Source organism: Phodopus roborovskii, unplaced genomic scaffold, assembly GCF_943737965.1.
Source record: "Phodopus roborovskii unplaced genomic scaffold, PHOROB, whole genome shotgun sequence".
Taxonomy (NCBI): domain Eukaryota; kingdom Metazoa; phylum Chordata; class Mammalia; order Rodentia; family Cricetidae; genus Phodopus; species Phodopus roborovskii.
The window spans coordinates 26,578,565-26,600,536 of NW_026126549.1; the positions used below are offsets into that span (position 1 = coordinate 26,578,565).

General features: G+C 41.8%; 1 protein-coding gene across 4 annotated transcripts in view; it reads left to right on the forward strand.

The window, feature by feature from the left end:
* Positions 1–21,972, forward strand: part of Ldlrad4 (low density lipoprotein receptor class A domain containing 4) — a 313,620-nt gene that overhangs the window by 110,186 nt on the left and 181,462 nt on the right. The window lies entirely within an intron of this gene.

The window sequence follows — 21,972 nt, forward strand, 5'->3', positions numbered from 1 at the left end:
ATTTCACTTTTAGGTAGTAGGTAACAAAATACTAAACAACTGTATATAACACAGAGGTGTATTTAATTGTACAAGGAAAGGCCGTGCAGAGTCAAGGGTTCAGGCTGCCATGGTAACGGATTTTGACAAAATAATAGTATACTTTTCCCCCCTTTCTCTGAATAGAGCTGTATCATTTGCAGAACAATGCATTAGTGGGTTGTTGTTGTTGTTGTTGTTTTGTTTTGCTTTTTAAAGGATTAGGAAATCTGTCCAAGGGGAAATACATTGTTGACCAGTAACCTTTCCATTTTTATATCTTCAGGTTTATGAGACAAAGAGCCAGTGCCATGGTAGGGGCCACCATGGCCAAGCTAATTTTGCAGTTAGGATCACTCTCTTATAAATGAGCCTATAGAGAAGCTAGGATTAAATCAGGATTTATTGTCTATTTTTCCCTACTGGCCACCAGTTTGCATGAGGAACCGCTTTGGCTAATGCTGGAAACAGGGCCTGAGATACAGTGACTTTTGATTTTGAATTCTAACTCTTTGATGATGGACTTAACATCTTGGGAAACTACTTCATCTTCGGGACCTATGGCTCCTTGTTTATTGGGAACAGTGTGAAACCTAGAGAAAATGTTTTTTTTTTATGTAAATATAAAATTAGGAATCTAGGAAAAATATTTTAATGTAAAAAGAGACTTTTTTTTTTTTTTTTTTTTTTTTTTGGTTTTGTGTGTTTTACTTAAAAGCAAAGGATGATGGAAATGGAGGAAAGTGACTTTGTTGTTTTCCCTGTGAAGCTTGAACTGTGGCTTTTCAAATTTTGTGGTGAGAACAGGTCAGGTTGTTGGGGTGAGGCTTGGAATTGAAAGCCAGGAGACATTTTCCTGGCTGGTCTTGTTCCTTGACAGGGCCTTTAGTTCTGTTCCACTTCGTTAGTGAACAAAGGTGCTCTAGGCTTCCACTGTTCTGCTCTGAGGAAGGATAAGGACACTGGCATGAGATGTTGAGGCGGTTCTGTTATGGAGATAGGTGGCCAGGCCACCCTGTCCTGTCTGCTCTCATCCTCACTGAGGGAACATGGTTAACTCTGAAGGTCTCAGCACCCTGGCTATTGCCTGGAAGCCTGAACTATGGCACTTGTGTCTGGAGCTGTGATGGGGAAGGTTATCCTCAAATGATCATGACTAAAAAAGATATTTAAGCATGCACTCAGGAGACAGAGAACAATGCTAAACTCTCTAGAATCATCTTCAGATGTCGTGGGCTCTGCCTTGCAATCATTGCTTAACCCGAGCACCTCTGGTTGTTTGGTTTAAAACCCTGCTCACCCATGGATGTCGTATTCCTTTCTGTGTGGAGGGTGCTGACTTTAAAGCATCTCTGTGAAATGGCCTCCCTGGTACCAAGAAGGCAACAAGGGGTGAGAGGCATGCAGAGAGGCTCTTAAAAGCAGTTCTGAGGAGAGGGGTCAAGAAAGACAAACCTGAGGAGGAGGAGGAATCCTAGGTTCGTCAGACCAGTCTGGTCCCCAGACAGGAGCATTCCTAGTGATGCTAACCCTAACATCACCGCTTCCAAGGATGTGAACAGTTCCTGCACTTGTTATTTTCTTCCTGACTCCTAAGGCAATTGCCTTGCTTGCCTTGTCATCATAAGCCACTACTGGTTCACTGTGGTTTGTGGTTTATACTTGGCCACACCCAGTCCTCACCACTCCTCCATCCATCCAAATGGGAAAGAAATTAAAAAAAAAAAAAAAAAAAAAAAGGACAGGCCAACATGTGTGGTTCCCTATGAAGCAACAACCAGCAGCTCTGCATCCTGCTTGGAGCATCCCTGCTAGGTAACATAGGGCTTTTCAGACATTAAAGCCCCAGTAAATGATAGCTGTTACTGTAATTACCAGCTGTATCTGCTCCCTGCAGCTTCCTCCACCCACCACAAGCTTGCTCAGGCCACTCTCTCAGTGCCCCGCCTCTCCAGCTCACATTTTCTTATCTTATCTCTTACTTTTCCCCAGAGCTCTATTTCATTGTCCCTTTATCTCTTCCTTGTTGTGTCAGCCTGTATCAATAACAGTCACACAGCAAGAATAGTATTAGTGGTGAGAGGGCGACTATGGCTAATATGCCTGAGATCTGGGCACTGTGTAGCCTACCTACCTGTTTTTGTTTTCTTTTTCCTCTGTAAATCTTTACAACACCTCTGAGGCTAGTATTGTCTTGCTGGTGTTGCTTGGTCATGGAGGACAATTGGTACAGCCCAGAGTTGGAAGTACCAATGGCCTTCTTTTTATTTTTCCTTCCAGTGTTGTCCTCTATTGTTTAATACCTTATTCTAAAACAATTACTACTTAGTTAGGTGTGTGTTGCCTTTTATCATGTGTGACCTGGGGATGGAACTCAGGTCATCAGAGTTGGTGGCAAGTGCCTTTACTTGCTAAGTCATTTTGCTAGCCTTCAGTGACCTTTTCCCATCTAGCTGTGTATTGGATTCACTACCTTGGTTTTGCCCTCAGATCAGAATTTAGTTTCAGGAACACCTAAACCTGCTAAATCAGGCAAGCAAGGCTATAGATTTGTGTGTGCATGAAAGCCCAGAAGTGCAAAATGCCAGAATCATACAGAGAATAGTGTTTCTAGAGAGGCCAAGGATGGGTTGGCAGAGTGAGTTCCAAACAAAGGGTGCCATCTTTGTGTCTTCCTTAGTTAACCATCTCATTATAAGATGCTATTAGATGCCAGATATTATTGATGGTAGCACATATATGCATTCAGGATGATGACTTTTAGCTTCCCCACGTTTCTGGGAAGCAACCAGTGATTCAAATCAAGGATATACAAATACTTGCCTCTGGTGGTTAATCTCAATTGTCAACTAATGAGGTCTAGAATCACCTGGGAGATGGGCTTCTGGAGATGCCTGTGGGGGGTTGTACTGACTCAGGTAACTCAGCTACTTGGGGGTGACACCTTTCCCTGGGCTAAGATCCAGTACTCTAAATAGAGGAGCTAAGGGCAAGCTCCCTGCTTCTTGACTGTGGATATCATTTCTCAAGCTTCTGCTGTTGAGACTCCTCTGTCACAGGGATTATAACACTGATCTGTGAGCCAAACAAACACTTTCTCCATCAAGTTGCTTTTGTCAGGGTGTTTTATTGAATACCAGGAAATTGGGCCAGCCTGGAGGGGCTTCCTATAGCCTTGGCTCTTTATCTTAGCTTCTGTCTCCTCTTTTTCTTTTTGTGTCACTTGTAACAGTTTCTGTGACATAGGATGGAAGGGATAAGCAGTGAATGAAGCTGTTAACCTTGAAGGTGAAAGATGGTTGCTTTTGTTCTTTTTAGCTTTATCCCACACATCAGTCCACGGCTCTTGGAGTTGAAGGATAGTATTGAGTTTGTCAGTTGTCTGGGTTATTAGGAAAGAACATTGCTTTATGTGTTCTAAATGGTGCCCTACTCAAGGTATTTGTCCTTAGCTTTAAATTTTGCTTGGGGACAAGGGAAAAGCAAAGCAAAACAAAACAAAATGCTATGCCATTAACCGTACCTCAACTGAAAAGGAATTTGTCACATTATCATGTTTGAAGCAGTTTTGTTGGAGGCTGAACCTCAGGAGGCTGCAGTCTGCCTGTGGGAAGAGCAGGTGGCTCTGAAGGTGTTTGCTTGGGAAAGCCACCACTTGCTTGTTTGTAATGTGTGAAATTGAAGGTGGTGAATATTTAGGCACCCTTTGACCTTCCCCCACCATGTGATCAACTCTTCTGTCTTTCCTTCTGAGTGAGTATAGCTCTACTCTAGATGAAGTGCATCTTCCCATTGGGGTTTTTCTTGGGTTAATCTTTGTGTATAGGAATTGATGCATTGTTTTTGATATTCTCAGAACATATTGGGAAATTATCTTAGTTGCTTTGGTGATTTGTAGTTCAAAACAAAAACCTTCACTGTGTAAGTAATATCTGCTCATTATAAGAAAATTTGGAAAGCACAGACAAGCCAAAAGAAGAAAGTGAGTTATGAATGCATGGTTGCTTCTCTCTGTTAACACTCTGACTTAGATCCTTTCAGTCTTTTTCCCCTGTGCAAAATTCTTCATCCAGAGCTGTGTTCATAATGCATGTTCAATTTTGTAAGTGGATCATTCAACTTTTGTATTACATTATGAGCATTTTTTTATAAACAGGGCTTTAAATTACTGCATAATATCCTTTTATATACTTGACTTTTAAAATCATGTTCCTCTTGTTGAATATGCACCTTTTTACCTTGATGAATACCTTCATGCATAAAAGCCCTTCTGCAGACTTGATTATTTCCGTAGGATAAGCCCCCAGAACAGAATTAAGGGTCTAAAGTAGGGAAATTTATTAAAGCTTATGATTCAATTTCCCAAGAGCTTTGGTTAATCCTTCCTTTTTGCGGCTGTGCTAACATCAGTTTCTTTTAGTTGCCAGTTGCTTGTTCACAGCCAGTGTGTTCTGAATTAGTGGTCTGCTCTCCAGCATTCAGTGGAGATGGAGAAGCCCTTGCCTGCCTCCCACAAATATTCAAGAAACTGTGGAACATGCTGCTCTACAGGCAGGTTGAAGACTTCATGTTAGGTTGATCACCTCCATGTTTAGTAATGTGGGCTAGTTAAGAACTTAGGTGGGCTTAATCATACTGTTTTTACTCTTCCGAGTAGCCTTTATTCCCAGCTGTAGCTTGTTGAGGCAGTTGTATAATGATGATGATACATAGACTACTGGAAGAGAAGACACTGGCAAAAAGAAAGACCTGTTGACTCTGGGCAGAGGGAACTAGGAATTTTAGACTGTGTCAGTCAGCCTCCATCTTAGCCTTCTTGCTATTGTTAGAGATGGCCTGACTTGGTAGACATCCCGGCCAAGGTTGAGAATCTGTGTCTTCCCTGCCTCTGAAACCATACTTAGATACCTCAAATATTTTACATGATTCTTAGAAGCTTAAACAGACCATTTCAATGATAGGAGGAAACCTGTTTAAACTTAGAGAGCTATAGAGAGGACCAGATTTCTGTAGGACTTACAGCAAGCCACTCTTAAGTATATTTTACCCATAAGGAAGATAAGAGTCAATTTAACTGTCTTCAGATATCTGAAGGGAAGTCTTTAAGGGTGCTGGTGGCTGCATATTTTTAGTTACTAAAGAACAAAAGGGAAGAACCCTTAAACTGAGTAGTTGTGTTACCTACTTTCCTCTCTTGACTGAGTGAGTGTATTTGGTCTTCCCAGATTTTGCCTAGGGACATGCACACACAGGAAGGACATTGTTCCAAAGGTTCTGAACAGCCTTCTGCCCACCCTAGACCTCCAGCTTCTAGCTCTTTGCTTAGTCTTCAAGGTCATGCCTTTGGGATGACCCATAGATAACTTTGGCCCATAGTTTCCCAAATTGCCTGGGGTGTTAGTTTTAAAAGATCCTACAAACTGCTTTTCAGTAGTAGGAGTAAGAGAAGAATCATGGACAAAATCTTGGAAAAAGATCTTTGAACCATGCCCTAGTTGCCAAGAAGATGATGAACCTTCTTCCTGTTCTAAGGGGAAGGGGACATTTGTTAAATTTCCTCCTGGGAGTTCCCAGGCTTGTCAGTGTCTGCCAGCCTGAAGGGACAGACTAGCCTCCACATCTGTTGATCTTTCTGAATTATCAGAAACTCCCAGCAAGAACGTGTCTTAAATTGGAAATACAGAGTTTTATGAGTCTGCTTTTAATCTTAATCTGGTTACTCTTGTTATTTTGGGTTTAGAGTTCACATAGCTTGAAAGGAAAATGAGCTATGGTAATGATGGCAGTATGGATGCATGGCAGTATGGATGTAGTTAATGTCAAGGTTTACCTAAAGAATGATTAAAATAGTTTATTTTGAGTGAATGATTAAAATAGTTTATTTTGAGTGATTGAAAGAGTACATTTTGGTTTTTTGAGACAGGGTTTCTCTGTAGCTTTGGAGTCTGTCCTGGAACTCTTTCTGTAGACCAGGCTGATCTTGAACCCAGAGATTCAATTGTCTCTGCCTCCCAAGTGCTGGGATTAAAGGCATGTGCGGCCACTGCCCGGATGAAACAGTACATTCATATGTTACACAGTAAGAGTGGTTTTATAAACAAACAAATATACCACCCCACCCCCACCCCTCAGCCCAAATCAAACCAGTACTGTTGAACTTACTTTATAGAGTGAAGATTTTAACCTGCTTCTTATGGAGTGGCAAAGAGGAAGGAAGGGGAGTGAGAAGGTGGGAATGATCGTGCTGTGTGGACGAAGATCTTCTTTAAACTTTGTGGTGTGTTTGGGAGAAAACGGGCATTTTCTCCCATCAGCCACTGTGTCAACTCTCCGTCTTTGTAACCTTGGTGCTCACTGTGAGGAGAGGCAAATTGTGTGTTGGCTCATATGGCCCAAGTCCCTTGGGTGACCAGTCTACTTGCTACTGCATGAGGCTCTCTTCTCTGTAGAGCATTTATTGGTCATGATCCTCTCAGCCTCACAGATGGCTCACACAGTGACGGCCTCCTCTGTTCCATAATTGTCTTCCTTTACTTTTGGGGGTGGGTGGTATGGTTATGTTTGTTTTTAATTGAAAATAATTTTTCATACAATGTATTCTGATCAGTTTCTTCTTCCCTCATCTCCTTCCAGGTTCTCCCCACCTTCCTACTTGTCTAATTTCATGCTTTTTTTCTCCCTTTAGGAAACAAACAGGAAAAAAAATCAAATTAGAGTAAAACAAAACAAACAGAAAAAATAACAAATACGCACACACACATGCATGCACGCACACACACACAAATATAAAACCTATAAAAACACAAAATTGGAAACTGTAATATATTAGGCAAAGATATATAAAGTAAAAAATGACCAAACAAAGCATTATGAGACAAAAACATCTCCAGAAATACCATTGTATTTGTTTTGTTTTGGTCATCTACTGTTAGGCATACAGGCCTGCCCTTTACTGTAGTTTGTATATCCAGTGAGACTACATTGTAAAAAACTGATTTTTTTTTTCTTTTGTAAGTGATTGTCAATTAGAGATAGCTTCTATGTTAGGGATGAGGGTTTGTGTCCAGTTCCCCTCTCAGTGCTGGGGTCCCATCTAGTTTAGACTGGTGCATGCTGCCATGGTCTGTGTGAGGTTGTATGTGTGTCAGTCCTGTGGTATCTGGAAGGCACTATTTCCCTGGTGTCTTCCATCCTCAGTGGCTCTTAGAATCCTTCTGCCTCTTCTTTCCCACACTTCACTGAGACTGAGAGAAGGGGTTTGATGGAGATACCCCATTAAGCACTGGGTGTTTTCTAAAGTCCGTCACTTTCTGCATACTGTCCAGTTTTGGGTCTCTGCATTAGTTTCCATCTACTTCAGGAGGAAGATGCTCTGATGTCTGATCAAGATACAGAAAGTTGTTAGGTGTCATCATATTGCTGTGTTCTGCTAGCAGAGGAATAGTATTTGACTTTTCTCCTAGGTGTGTGGAAAATCTAGTCTCTGATTCTTGGCCACCTGAGCAGAATCAGGCGTGGGTTTTGTCTTATGGAGTGGGCCTTAAATATAGCCAGTAGTGGTTGGTTACGCCCATAACTTTGTGCACTATTGCACAAGCATATCATGTAGACAGGTCACTGCTGTGGATTGAAGGGTTTGTAGCTGGGGTGGCTTTTACCCTTCTCTCTTGGTAGCATGCCAAGTACCTTCCATACCATGAACACACCAGCTCAATATCTCCGTGTTCACTGAGATATGTAGGTATTGTTTGCAGCAAAGTGTTTGGGTTCCCTGCATTGGTGTAGATTGGTGGGTGACTTCTTAACCCACCTGCTCAGAATCTGGTTCTTCTTGGGAAAGCAGGAGTAGAGTTAGATATATTAGAACAGAATTTAAGCCTGGGATTCTAGTGTTTTGTTGTTTCCGGCCTCTCTGCATGTGTTTCTATGTTATGCCAGCCCAATCTGTGTTTGGTTCATCAGGGTTGCTTCTGCTCCAGCTTCATTCACACGCACCCCTTTCCTTCTGGAGCCTTTTAAGCAACAGTTCCTCTGACCCATGGTTGATCATGGAAGTTTTCATAGCAAAAAAGTCTGACCTTCCTGGGTCTCCACTCATGAGAGGCTTGGTGTGTTGGTAGGCCATGTCTACTGGACATGGTAGATCAGCCTACCAGCATAGTTGTCGTCCAATCCCCATAGAGATAGGTGTAGAGCAGAAGGAAGGACCAGCAGTGTTGAATCACTTTCACCCTTACTGACATACTTTGAAGTTGAAAGGGTCACTGTAGGAATGAATGCATTTTAAGAGAAATGAGGATTTTCAGAAGCTTGATCAACATGAGGTGTGAAGGTCAGGCAGTTGGAAGAGGCTAGGGCTAGCTTTTTGTGTGGTGTGGAAAATATTCATTTAAAAAAAAAGCTACCTATAAGACTGGTTTTGTCCATTTACTCAAGACCATGATAAAAACCAATTTTGGTTGTCATGATGGACTTGTGCCCACCAATGAGATGGAAACTGGAGTCTTGACTCCTTCTAAGGGATCTTATTCTAAGTTTGCCTTTCCCTGTGGAGCAAGGCTTTCTTTCCTCTTGCTATCCCACTATAACTCATACACCTCTTAGGAACCTTTTGTAAAGGACCTCTAAACCTTTGATATTTAAATCAGCCATGTTCTAAGATGTGAATGTGTTCTAAGATGCATGTTTTTAGGGAAAAATGACAGTGGTGTGTTTACACATTTATAATGTCAGAATCATATGACCTGTGTTCGAATCATGACTCTGCCACATCAGTCTGCATCATCTTGGACAGTTCTCTGTGCCCCACTTTCCTCAAGGGAAACTGATGACATCATTTAAAGGGCCGTTGAGGGGGAACATTACATGAATGTAGATGAATAAAGCAGTTAGGACTATGTCAGAGATGTGGTAAGCAGGGCAGTAGTTAGTCTTGCTTCAGGGATCTGGCTGCTACCAAAAGCCTGGCTTTAGGGCCTCAAGAGACTGTAAGCTGTAGACTCACGTTATTGACAGCTGCGCATTTTCTGCCTCTGAAAACCTCAGCAGTTCTGCACACGGCAGCATGTTTGCTGGTGAGGTCTGAGACATTTCCCAGAGAACTGCCCCTGTTAAAGAGGCTTTCAGCGCTGGCAACATTGGAAGTCATGATAGATGCTCGTGTGAACATACACGTTCTAGTTAATTTGTTAAATCACTCCAAGAAAATAAGCTCCTGATACTGGTATACTTCTTTTAAGTCAACTAATGTTTCTATGCAATGGATTGTTCTGAATGGAGCGACTTGATGGTTTCACCCCCACAGTCTTTCTTACATATATATCATTTAGAAACAACTTATTTTGCTACATTTTATAGCAATGCAGAGATATAATTCCCATTATAGATGCCCATAAAGATCTTACTGTTGTCTGTCATTGTCTTTTTCCTGCTGTCCCCCACTCCTATTCTGTTATATGGTTTTCAAAAGTGTTCTTGGGGATCATTGACCCTAATCCTCTTGTTGATTGGTGTTTTATACTAGACCAAGTGTCGAACTTTATGAATGAGGGATTATCTTTGGATATTTAAAAATGCCTAGGTAGTCAGTGAGGGGCTGGAAATGACTTTCAAGATAGGAAAGCATGTCATTTAGTAGTTTATTTTGATGACAAGTTTCTTTGGGGTCATATCATTAACGTACTCATTTGTTTATTTTAGTGTCGGGGGAAGAGGGATTAGTTATGTATATAAAAGTGCCTTGGACACATTTGATGTACTTCCTGATGTCCTGTAAGATCCTAGAGACCTTTAAGAAGTTCTGTTTTTAAAGAGAAATTCAGACTTAGGTTATATATATTTGTGAGTTTATCAGATCAAGAACGTGGGTGTATATGATCTTTCTTTTCTTATACATTCTCCAAAAACACGTGGGGATAGGATGAAGTCTTAATTTTTTTTTCTCTGTAAGGATGAATGGATTGGGTTTATTTAGTGCTCCACAAGTCCATGCTTAGATTTGTTTATTTGACATGTGTGTATTGAGCACTTGCTGTATATGAGGCACTGTAGTTAGTATTGTGGTATGTGATGAATACGATAGAACCAGCGGGTTTCACTCACATTCACAGCATTTACATTGTGACTGGGGAGTCAGATAATAGAGGCATAAATCTGGAGCTCCTGTCATTTCCAGAAGCAGCTGCCATATCTTATAAAAAGTAAGCTGGAGAAAGGAGATAAGGGAGCACTGGCTTTGCCATAGTGTAGTGATGATGGCCACTAACAAGATGCCATGGCAATGTCTCTCCGAGGTCCAGTGTAGAGGAGGCGATGTGAAAGCTGGGCTTGGAGTAAGAGCAGATGTGGGGTTTTCAGAAACCACATGACAGTCATCCAGATGGCCACATGCCCAGAGGCAGGCTGGGCACTGGGATAGTCACTTGGCTCCTCCCACTCCCACACTGAAGGAGAATCTATAAATTTTAGCAATGTGTGTATATATACACATATGCACATATATATCACATTATATTTTTTTCTTGAATCATTGCTTTGTAAAAAGTGTTCACTGCCCAAACAATGATTCCACTAAAAGGCCTTATATATCCAAAGTCACTTGGGTGTCAGTGTTTTCTTGGCACTCTGTAAGCACATTGCTCAAACATGTTGGTAGAAGTTACGGGAGAGACTGGCAGATCATGGCTGGCTCAGCAAATTCTCATTGTTAATCATTGAGAATTGTGAGCCAGTCCAGCAAGGCTGGTCCTTGGATCTGGGAGAGCTAGGGCGTCTCTGTAGTGGACTTGAGGGACATGGAAGAAAGGACTGCTACCACGATCACTTTTTACAGGTTGTCTCTGGGCATCCTTGTGGAGGATGGCACCTGCTTTCAGCCCTGGTTCTCCTCTCTCAAACCAATCTCAACTACGCCAGGCCATTTCTGATTGTGTAACCCTTTCAAGTCCCTTTCGCCTCCGGCAGGTAACACTACTGCCAATCCACCTCAGAATTTGTCCTCACATTTGCCTTCACAAACACGGTTCCCAAGGGGAATGTGTTCTCATCCAGGGACAACAGCTTAGTGATATCGTGGTGGCAATGAGCAGTGGCTCTTTGCCACAGCAGCTTTTCAGTCTTGACATACTCTGTCACTTCTCACTTAGAATGAAAGCATCTGACATGCTTTTCATCGTATTTTCAGCAAGAAACACTGTTTTTCAAAGAGATACGAGCGAAAAATGTGCCTCTCCCCTCCTGTTCTCCCTTCCTCTCTTGAGGGTCTTGACCATCAGAAGCTTGTCCTTTGTGATCTTCCTGGTTTCTGTGGTGGAGCGAGGTACCCTCTCCTGCCCATTGTTTAAGAAAACAAAAACAAAAACAAAACAAAACAAAAACCAAACCAAAGGCACCTGTGCTTTCATTAGGAGAGTCCCATTTCCAGAACCTTACTTGTTTAGGGTTAGTACTGACCAATAGCTAAATCTCTTACATAACAGGGAGTTTTTGTTTCTTGGAACATGACAAATTTTTGTGGAAGGTGGTTGCATACCTTTAATCCCAGCACTCAGGAGGCAGAGGCGGATGGGTCTCTGAGTTTGAGTCCAGCCTGGTCCAGATGGCCAAGGCTACACAGAGAAACCCTATCTCAAAAAAACAAAAAGAGAAAAAATTGTAATCTAGATATATTACTGAAATTTATTTGGGGCACTGTAGAGACTTTTTTTAAGTTAAAAATGTAAATCTCTTAGATTATTTTATTTCTATTTTAGATATTAAAAAGAAATAGTACATTTTGTAAATAAAAGTCAGAAGTTCTCACATAAGTAATTTGTAAAACCTTGCCAATAGTTTTAAAATTCTTATTTTGTGTGTGTGTGTGTGAGAGAGAGAGAGAGAGAGAGAGAGAGAAAGAGAGAGAGAGAGAGACAGAGAGAGAGAGAGAGAAATTGAGCACATGTATGCTCTGCAGAGGATTTGGAGATTTCTGTCCTATGGTAGATCCTGAGGATTGAACTCAGGTCAAGCCAACAAGGCAAATGCTTTTATTCACTGGGACATCTTGTCAGCTGTATAGTTCCACAGACAGCAGTTAGTAAACATGCACCGGATGCATGGAACAGCCAGCTACCTAGGATGATTTGGGAACTTTCCCTTCATTTGAATTCTGACTTGGCAAACTCAGCATGTTGACAAATGGATGAATGTCAAGTAAGAAAGAAATATTTCTATCAAAAGGCTTTTGTCAAGCATTTGGGGGGAAAATGAGGGAAATAGGGTTATCACACTTTGAGGTGACAGATTAGAAGGGATTGTTTACCCATTGGCTGATTCCATTGTAACTTACAAAGACAGCAATATTAAGATGTGACAGAGACATCCTCAGATAACACATGGCTGATGATAACAGCACATCCTCATGATGAAATGCTGTGTAGCGGTTATTTAACAACATTTGGAAAGAGTTTTCTTGCCCTTGAAATGCTCTTACAATTTAAAATTTTACAAAGTTGACTGAGTGTTGAGGGTGCACACACACATGTGATCCCTTACATGGGAGTCTGAGGCGGGAAGGTCTTGAGTTACAGACTGGTCTTGTCTGCATAGTCAGAATTTGTCTGAAGAATAAATAAATACATACATGAAAGGGCATTTCAAAAGCTTGCTGTAAAGCATGAAAAGGAAGCACTTTTTTTGAGACAGGGTTTCTCCCACCCTGGCTGTCCTGGAATTCTCTCTGTAGACCAGGCTGGCCTCAAACTCGGAGACCAGCCTGCCTTTGCCTCCTGAGTGTTGGGATCAAGTAGCATTAGTGGTAGGTAGTAAGTTTTACTTTCTTGCATTTCCTCATTTATATCTTCCCAATTTTCCTGTCTAAAGTGAGGAGGAGGATATTGAACATCAAGACGTGCCTGCTTTGGAGAAGCACAAAGGCTCAGTGATGCTTGAATCACATGAGCTAGTCACCTGACAGATGAAGGTTAGAGGTGAGACATCTGTAGCATGAAAAATAAAAAACCCAGAGACAGATATTAGGGTTCAAAATTCAAGCTGAAGACCAGAGAAGCAAAACAGCCAAGCCAGTAGATCTTACCTCTGCCAAGCTAAAATGGCAATCCTGTCTCCATGAATCCTCAGAGGAAAAAGCTCTCAGTTCCTGTCTCTTCCTCCTTATATTCCTCTCTCCGTCCAGACATATCCACCTCCCTAGTGCTGGGATTAAAGGTGTGTGATCCCAAATGCTGGGATCAAAGGTGTGAGCTTGGTTACTCTTCACTCTCTCTTGTGTAGGCCAGGGTGGCCTTGAACCCAGAGAGATCCATCTGCCTGAGTCCTGGGAATAAAGGTGTGTGTGTCACCACTGCCCAGCTTCTACAGCTACCTAGTATGGCTGGTTTTACTTTCTGATACTTCAGGCAATCTTTATTACATCATCAATAATAATCACCACAGATATCTGATTCCTTAGTCCCCTCTCCCTGGACCAGTGTGACCTAGGATACGACCTTTATCTTTTTTTTTTTCATGAGTATAGTTAGAGATCAATATTTCAGAAAGTTGCTTCTAGGCTAATGTCCTATCAGGTTGACAAGCACCTGGGGACTGGAAATTTATGCAGAGCATCTCAGATGTGTAGTTTTAAAATCTTGAACTTGATGACCCCTCTGGCCAGTGTGGGTACTGCACCATAGATCATGCTGTCCTCCAGAAGTTTTGGTGTTGGATTCTTCCCTTTTGCTTCTTTGATTTACCGCCTGTAATGGGTATCCAGATGTGCCCAGACTTAGTGATGCTGTGACCATAGCCTGGGCACTATGCTTGGATTGTATAGTCCAAGATCACATGAATCTCCTAGACAATCCTCCCACACTGGCACAACAAAGTTCCCGAGTGCCAAGAATTATGCTTAGTATAAAATGAGCCAGAGAGACATGGTCCACGTACATGGATTATGGGTCTATATCCAGTTTACACAACTAAAATAAACAAAAAATACTCAGGAGGGATAGACAAGGGCAGAAGACAGCAAATCTCTGCGAGTTTGAGGCCAGCTTGGTTTAGATAGTAAGTTCTAGGCCAGCCAGATGTACATAATGAGATTCAGCACCCTCCTTATTCTTTTTGTGTGACCTCTGAAGGTTTATTTCCAGTTTTCTTTCTTACTCCCGGTACCTGATACCCTGAAAATTCCTGGGAAATGCCATGGGATGTGTAGTAATAGTCATGAACCAAGGTGGAGTTTCTCTTTGTCTAGCAGTAGTTCCCAAATAACCACACAGAGACTTATTAATTATAAATGCTTGGCCAATACCTTAGGCTTGTTTTTAGCTAGCTCTCATAACTTAACTTAACCCATTTCTATTCATCTATGTGCTGCCCCAGGCTCCTTTACCTTGTGTACATACTTCCCATCCTGCTCTCTCTGCATCTCATGTTGTCTCTTCTGACTCTGCCCTTCTCCCCAGCATTCTCTCTGCCCCAAAAATCCTGCCCAGCCAATCAGCTCTTTTATTAACAATGAGAGCAACCCATCTTCATAGCGTACAGAAGGGTTGTTCCACAGCACCAAGACATTTTATCAGCCACCATTCTCTTACATGGCATGGGTCAGACACTATAACAGACAACTCATAGAAAGTATCTAATTGTCACAAAACATCTTAAAAGAAGTAGGTTTTAAACTCACTTTAGACATGAAAACCAAAGACTTCAAGAAACAACACGCCTCGATATCAGAGTTGGAATATGTATCCAAGTTAACCGCAAACCATGGCCTAAACCTAAACATAACAGATATATAATCTTGAGGTACCACACACGGAAGGATATAAGCTAACAAGTTCACGTCCATCTCCGTAAACATAAAACTATCCCAAAATTTCATCTCAGCTGTGAAGCTTTTTTCTATCTTGTATGTTTGTGCTTTGGGCATGGAAGGTAATTTGAGAGTTTATATGTGTAGATATGAGTATTTTGACCACTCTAAGCATCTTCCTTGCCAGAAAGTTTTAATACACAGCCCTTTGTGCTGCTCTGGGCTGATGTGGAAGTTGTGTGGGTGATGTTGTTGATGCAAGTCCCAAAAGGCTCCTGGATGCTCCCTGGTTGGCCTCTCTCTTTCTGCTTCCCACAAAAGGCAGTTTTCTTCGATGTGAGAGACAATTTCTTCCTAATCTCTTTTCTTTAGATTGAGTAAAGAGTTCCTGATGGTTCTTTCTATGTGACTTTTAAAAGTACCAATTTTATATATATTTATGTCTAATAAAATCTACCTGTAACTTTGCATCAAATTTCAGTATGTTACTCACAGAATTACAGGGATTGGAAAGTAGCTCCATGATGGAGCATGCATGAGTAAGACCTGTATTCAAGGCCCTATGACTTCTCAGTGCTGAGTGACTAGGAATTTTAGGTTTTGTTGCTGCCATTGTTTGTTTTGTGGCAGTGATCTGTGAATGAGAAGCCAAGAGTCCCTATATATTAAGAAACAACTCAAGGGATGCTACCTGGCCATTCTTTGATGGAGTGTATGATTGCCATGTAGACCCATTGAAGGAAGACAGTGTCCTCTTTGCCCAAGGGTTTCAGTAGCACATGTTTCAGTAGCTTACTGAAGAAGATAACTTCACCTTTGTGCTAAATCTGCTTACTCTAGAATTCCCAGATATGCTTAATCATTCTGTCTGCCTCTGAAAGAAGAGACCATTATGGGGGTGGGGTGGGGCTCTGGAATCTTGATGAGAGGGAGGCAGACCGAGTCATGCAAGGTTCAATTTCTCATGATGCGGGTGGGAGCTGACTCATGCCCGGATGCATCTCATCCCCAGTGTTGTGGGATTTCAGCATACTGGCTCCGTTGGGCACTGGGTTAGAAGACTGGGAAGGAATTGCCAAGGAGCTTCTCCACACTTACAGGATAAGGTGTGTGCCCTCCAGCTGATGACTATGAGGGGAAATACAGTTGTTCGGGTGCTAAGGTTGGGTATGTGGCAAATGAAAGTGTATTTGAGTCCTTGACCTCTGAACATCAGACACTGATCCAGCAATAAAATAAAATGACTGTTTATATCAGCCATCTAAGGCTGAGACTGTAAGCCTTGGCTCTTTGAAGATCTCTATAAATTTAACATGATAGTCCAATGCACTGTGCATCAATATAAGAAGTGAAGAGCATAACAACATAGTGTTGTTGATTTTAAGGTTTTCTTTTGATTATTTTGTCTTTGTGCAAAGTTTTGAACAACCCAAGAATTAGTGTTGAAGAGGACACTGGCTCTCTTTCCCTCTCAATGTCTTCTGCTTAACTCAGAAAGGATGATCTGAACAAAACCCCAGAGGATCTCTGGTTTCTGTTCTTATAAGAGTCACACAAATATAGTATCTCATGGGAATATAATCCCCCTCCATTCATTGAGAGTATGTGATTATCTGGATTAAATTTGGCCCAGTGATACATAATACCTCCAGTGCTGAGATGTTGCATTACTGCTGTGGTTGGATGCAAAAATGAACTAGACAAATGTTCTGGCTCTCGATTCATTACTTACATTAATGACTTTGCAAATTTATTCCACAATTTGTCACAGAGTACCAGTCACCTCCTAGAGCTATAGATACTATTGTGAGTTCTGACCTCCTTTGGAGTTGATGAACATCTGTAAGTCAAAGAGCTGCCCAGGAATACAAACAATTCAATCTCCATTCTGTATATCAATAATAAACATGCTGCCAAAAAAAGCAGGAAATATCTCTGTTCACATTGCCTCCCTGAAAAAGAAAGGAAGATTAACACAGGAATAAAATTAACCAAGACACTGAAAAATGAAAAGACTGAAGAAAGAAATTGAAGACTTCCATGTTCATGCACAGTAAGAATTAATATTGTGAAAATGGTTGTATCATCAAAAGCTATCTTATGGGTTCCATCCAGTCCCCATCTTAAAATTTATATAGAAGCAACAAAGAGTCCAGATAGCCAAAACACTCCTGAGCAAAGAGAATATGCTATAGGCATGACCATATCTGATAAGTTATTACAAAGCCACAGGGGGGGGGAACATCACTGGACTGGGGGGAGGGCTCAGTTGGTAAAAGTGCTTGCTTTGCAAGCATGAAGACATAGTCCAGCTGTGTAGCACACAGGTAAGTAGCTGGCATGTCACTTCATGATGCCACTGAAGAGCTAGAGACAGGAAGGTCACTGAGCCTTGTGCTCCAGCTAGTCTGGCTGAATCCATGAGCTCCAGAGTCAGTGACAGATCCTGCCTCAAAAACTGAGATGGAGGGTAATTGAGGGAAACAACTCTGATCTTTATATGTGTACATACATCCACATGCAACACACACAGAACATGCTACTAGCTCAAAATGAACCCATAGATCAATGCAATAGAACAGACGACATAAATAGAACACATAGTTGCAGCCATGTGATTGTTGACAAAGATGCCAAAATATGCATAGGAGAAAAGACAGCCTCATTATGACATTGAGAAACTGGTAAGTCACATAACGAAGGAAATTAAGATATCCATCTCTCACTCTGCAAAACCAATCCAAATGGATCAAAGACCTTAATGTAAGTCCTGGAACTCTGAAACTGTCATAGGAAGAAACAGGGAAACCACTTGATGGGATAGGCACAGGCAAGGACTTTCTTAATGGGACTTCAGTTGCTTGGGAAACCATGCCAACAATGAACAGATGGGACCTCATGAAATTAAAATGTTTCTGCATAGCAAAAGAAATAGTTGATTGAATGAAGAGATGACATATAGAATGGAAGAAAACCATTGCTAGCTTTACATCTGATTGAGGATTAACATCTAGAATACACAAAGAACCCAAAACCCTAAACAAGAAATTAAACAACTCAATCAATAAACTGAGATAAAATGAACAACTGCCTAGTCAAATGGTAGGGTGCACCTGGTCAGCTTCCCATGCAAATAGTGCACATGCTGAGAGCATGGTGCACTTGCCTGGATTGTACACCTGCCTGTAGTGCTTCACAGACCCATTAATAACCCCTGGAAAGTCTCATCTGTAGCTGTAGACAGGGACACCAATACTTCCTAGAAGATAGGGGCTCAGTAAATGTTGATTAAACAGTTGAACAAGTGAACTTTTAAGGGGTAATTTAGCAGTGTATATAAAGATATAAAACTAGGGTCTGGGGATATGTATGACCCTGATAGAATAGTATATTGAAGCCCTAGGTTTGGTCCCCAGTGTCACAATATATATACATACATATGTTTTTTTCAGCCATTGAGAGTGATCAAAAAGCTTTTTTTTTTTTTTTTTTTTTTTTTGAGTGGTGTGGTTTTTGGAAACTGGCATCCTGCTGACCCCGCCTCCTACGACAGGCGGGACACGAATGCCCTACACGACCATGCCATCACTACATTACTCATTACGGGGCTATGTAGGGACTCAGTTATGCATGCACGAGTTTCCCCTTTTAAGCAAGCACCCCTCACCCCCCCTCTCCTGTTTTCGGTTGGCCACCAGCTACCCCCTTCTTTTCCCTCCACCAATAAACTCCACCTGGGCGTGTTGAGTCTCCTGTTCATGTTTCATTGGCGACAGCTGCAGCAAAAGAACAACAGTAGTAGGTCAAACTATTCCATTCAGTAGGTCAAGGGTGGGGAGGGGCTCAAGAGGTCCTTATCTACAGTAGGGCAGGTCTTGCCAAACTCAATAGAAGTTGGACAAGAATATTTATTAAGATGGAGAGTTAAGGAAACTGTAGTTAATTTGAAGCATTTCCACATCTACAGAACTGGCCATATGACTTTCAGTTGCTTGAAAAATGGTGAATGAGAGTCTTATGAGTTGTGTTTTCCTTCTGGCTCAGGAGTGACGATGCCTGTCACTTCTTTTGACGTGCCCCTCTCTTCTGTTCCTTTTCCCTTCTTTCTTTTTTCCTTTGGTCTTAAGCCTCTCCTCGAGGATGGGAAGTCATGTGAGGTCACTGTAGGGAATGTGTGGCTATTCTTGCTTGCCCTCTAGGGATCTGTCCTTGAATATAGATGTTATTTATAATATCGTTTGTGGTTATCCAACCTATAGATTATTAAATGACCGCCTCTTGTTTATTAATACATATGGGAAGACTTTAATTACTGCTAGAGCAAACTATTAACTCATTATATGTTATGTGGAACCTTAAGCATGTTTAAAAGTGTGTGTGCGGCTAGAATTTCATCATTAGTTCTGGAACATTTGCAATTAGTGCTTCATAAGGGCAATGTTCTCTAATGTATCATGATGTTTGTTTGGAAACAAGTTCTCACTGTGTGTGTAGCCCAGCTGCCTTGAGCATACAATGATGTTCAAGATGCCCCCAGTCTAAGCCCTTCTGCCCCAGCCTCTTTGGGACTATGTTTATAGGTGTGTGATGCTGTGCCTGGCTCTACACTAATTTCCCCCTTCTCTGGTTTTGACTAGAGGCAAAATGATTTTTAAATAAAGCATCTTTGTAAACACAGAAATATCCTTAACATAATATTGTCAGATTAACTCAGGCATTTTTTATAGCCAGCCCCCAAGACCGGACACCATGAAAATCTATATGGGATTGGCTAGTGGGGAGTTTTTGATCAGGTTTGTGCTTAAAGCTGCAATCTAGATGCATTTGGCTACTGTGCTGGACAGTTTTATGTCAACTTGACACAAACTAAGACCAGTTGAGAGGAGGGAACCTTAAATAAGAAAATGCCTTCATAAAATTGGGCTACAGGCAAGCCTGGAGGGTGTTTTCGTAGTGATTGATGGGTGAGGACCCAGCCATTGCAGATGGTGCCATTTCTGGGTTCTATAAGAGAATAGACTGAGCAAGCTATGGGGAGCAAGCCACCAAGCAGCATCCCTCCATGGCCTCTACATCAGCTCTTGCCTATAGGTTCCTGCCCTGTGTGAGTTTCTGCCCTCATTGCTTTTGATGATGAACCGTGAATGAAATAAACCTGATCTTTTGGTCATGGTGTTTCATCACAGCAATGGGAACCCTATGAAACAGCTACTCTTCATTAATTCAGAAGAAAATGCCTCTTAGAAGGGAATAGCAGATTTAGGAGGATGAAACTGAGACCTAAGCACTTGGCAGGTTTATAGGCACCTTACATATTTTTAAATTGCGTGTCATATAACCTTTAAAACTAGCACGCCACTTGTTAATTGTGTCAAGGACTTGGGAAATTCATGTATGGCCCGGCAGTTATTTTCCAAGTGAAATCAAACCTTTCTTCCTTTCTTTTGGCATGAGCTGGATTTGACTCTGGACCCTCACACATGCTAAGCAAGTGTCTGCCCCGAGCAGTACCCCGCACACCTCTCACACCCTGGCCCCTTCACTACTCTTTGTGAGACAGTATTATAGGTGTGGGCAGGAGTCTAGCTTGTACCCACTCAGATTTCCTGGTTCTTGTCCCAGAAAAATGACTTGGACCAGGGATCTATGGATAGTGACAAATGAGTCGTTTGCAAGCTTAGTCATTGGAAGTTAAGAAGCAAGTTGTTTGAATAACAAATTATTTCAAATATTATTAATTACAAAAGTCAGATGCTAGGCCAGGTGGTGGCAGCACACGTCTTTAATCCCAGAGGCAGAGGCAGGAGGATCTCTGTGAGTTCAAGGCCAGCCTGATCTGCAGAGTGAGTTCCAGGACAGCCAGGGCTCCACAGAGAAACCCTGTCTCAACCCCCTCCCCACAGAAAAATGTAAAAAATGATGACTTCCCAGTGAAAGAAAACTAGTAGACTCTAACTTCTGGTGGTTAACATCAGGTGGTTTCAATAAATGAAATTCAAATTCCACATCTGGGTGTTGAATGTGTGCTGGAATCCGAACCCTGCTTGTCCTGAGTTCTAGAGAGACTTACCGAAAAAGTAGAGATCTATTCATGTTCTGGCCCATTTAACTCAGTGAGGTAGATGTCAGTGACCTCATCTTATGTGGATGAGATAGACCCCCCCCCAAGAAGTCATGTATTGCCAGCACAGCTCAGCTTTCTGTTACTGCAGGAAAATACCGGAGCTGATAAGAGAATGTTCATTTTGGCCCACGGTTTCGGAGGTTAGAGTTCATGTTTAACTGGGGCAACCCATGTTGCAATTTTCTAATTACATCACCAACTGAAGAACACAATAAAGTCTCATCTGGATATGTTTACTAGACATAATTACTCAGAGGAGGCAGATTTAGCCAAAATGCCCCATTATCTCGTCTGGGTAGAGAGACTAAAGCAGGAGCCTCAAGGTCAGTTATCTGCCTTTGTCTACTCCCCTTCAACCCTTGGACAGTACGGATCTGAGAGATTTGCTATCACTCCCAGAAAATCAGACATACCATTATGCAAAGAGAAGCTTTGCAAAGCCCAGGAAAGGTCCTTGGAGGTGGATGGTTGACTTTGCAGCTGTTTGCATTCATGAGCATGGGTAATTGAAATTGGCCCATGGTTCAAATTAGAGATGAATTGTTAGGCAACATCCTTCTACAGACATCTATGCTACAGAACAACATAGGCCCTAAGTCCCGAGACAAGACCACTCAGTCTTTGTTTCCTCACATTGTTTCCTCATCAGCTAGGAATTTGTTTGATTTCTGACTAATACACAACCTGAGAAAGACCTGCTCTCTGCATTTGCTCTTGCTGGTAGGTAACAGCCCAAGGAATGACCTTTTTTTTTTTTTTTTCTTTTTTTCTTTTTTTGGTTAGTTTTCCTTTGAGTATGATTTTGTCCATCCACATACAGTACACACAAACAGTTGCTATAGCAGAGGTGTAGGTCCTAAGGCTCAGACTGCTTCATAAAGGGTGGGACTTGTGTGCTTTGGGGACTGAGGAGCTGTGATGGGATGGGTAGGTAGGTAACTATATCTCCTCCATGGTTGGGGCTGCCTGAGGATGCTGCCCCATGTTCTCAGGGATTTTGAGTAGAGCTGACTCAGTTTTAAATTAGCACCAGGGA